Here is a 1,201-nt window from a genome sequence, read left to right on the forward strand (position 1 = left end):
AAGATCCCTACCAGTTTTTAACTGAGTTCTTGCAGATCTGTTAGACTGTTAAGACTAATGGAGTAGATCCTAAAGTCTACACGCTCATGCTTTTCCCTTTTGCTGTAAGAGACAGAGCTAGAACATGGTTGGACTCACAACCTAAAGATAGCCTGGACTCTTGGGATAAGCTGGTCACGACCTTCTTGGCTAAGTTCTTTCCTCCTCAAAAGCTGAGCAAGCTTAGAGTGGATGTTCAGACCTTCAAACAAAAAGATGGTGAATCCCTCTATGAAGCTTGGGAAAGATACAAGCAGATGACCAAAAGGTGTCCTTCTGACATGCTTCCAGAGTGGACCATTTTGGATATATTCTATTATGGTCTATCTGAGTTCTCGAAGATGTCACTGGACCATTCTGCAGGTGGATCCATTCACCTAAAGAAAATGCCTGTAGAAGCTCAAGAACTCATTGACATGGTTGCAAATAACCAATTCATGTACACTTCTGAGAGGAATTCTGTGAGTAATGAGATGCCTCAGAGGATGGGAGTTCTTGAAATTGATGCTCTGAATGCCATATTGGCTCAGAACAAAATGTTGACTCAGCAAGTCAACATGATTTCTCAAAGTCTGAATGGATGGCAAAATGCATCCAACAGTACTAAAGAGGCATCTTCTGAAGAAGAAGCTTATGATCCTGAGAACCCTGCAATGGTAGAGGTGAATTACATGGGTGAACCCTATGGGAACACCTATAATTCTTCATGGAGAAATCATCCAAACTTCTCATAGAAGGACCAACAAAAGCCCTAACATGGCTTTAATAATGGTGGAAGAAACAGGCTTAGCAATAACAAGCCTTTTCCATCATCTTCTCAGCAACAGACAGAGCATTCTGAGCAGAGCTCCTCTAGCTTAGCAAATATAGTCTCTGATCTGTCTAAGGCCACTTTAAGTTTCATGAGTGAAACAAGGTCATCCACCAAAAATTTGGAGGCACAAGTGGGCCAGCTAAGTAAGAAAATCACTGAAACTCCTCTTAGTACTCTCCCAAGCAATACTGAAGAGAATCCAAAAAGAGAGTGCAAGGCCATTGACATAATCAAAATGGCCGAATCTAGAGAGGAAGGGGAGGATATGAATCCCAATGAGGAAGACCTCATGGGACGTCTCCCAAATAAGAAGGAGTTCCCTATTGAGGACCTAAAGGAATCTAAGGC

The 1,201-nt window shown here is 42.1% G+C and overlaps 1 non-coding gene across 1 annotated transcript; it reads right to left on the minus strand.

The window, feature by feature from the left end:
• Positions 1–218: 218 nt before the first annotated feature.
• On the minus strand, positions 219–326 carry LOC112792838 (small nucleolar RNA R71). The gene has a single exon (XR_003197560.1). It is a non-coding gene; the product is annotated as a small nucleolar RNA R71 (small nucleolar RNA).
• Between the last annotated feature and the right edge of the window lie 875 nt (positions 327–1,201).

This window comes from Arachis hypogaea, chromosome 3, assembly GCF_003086295.3.
Source record: "Arachis hypogaea cultivar Tifrunner chromosome 3, arahy.Tifrunner.gnm2.J5K5, whole genome shotgun sequence".
Taxonomy (NCBI): Eukaryota; Viridiplantae; Streptophyta; class Magnoliopsida; order Fabales; family Fabaceae; genus Arachis; species Arachis hypogaea.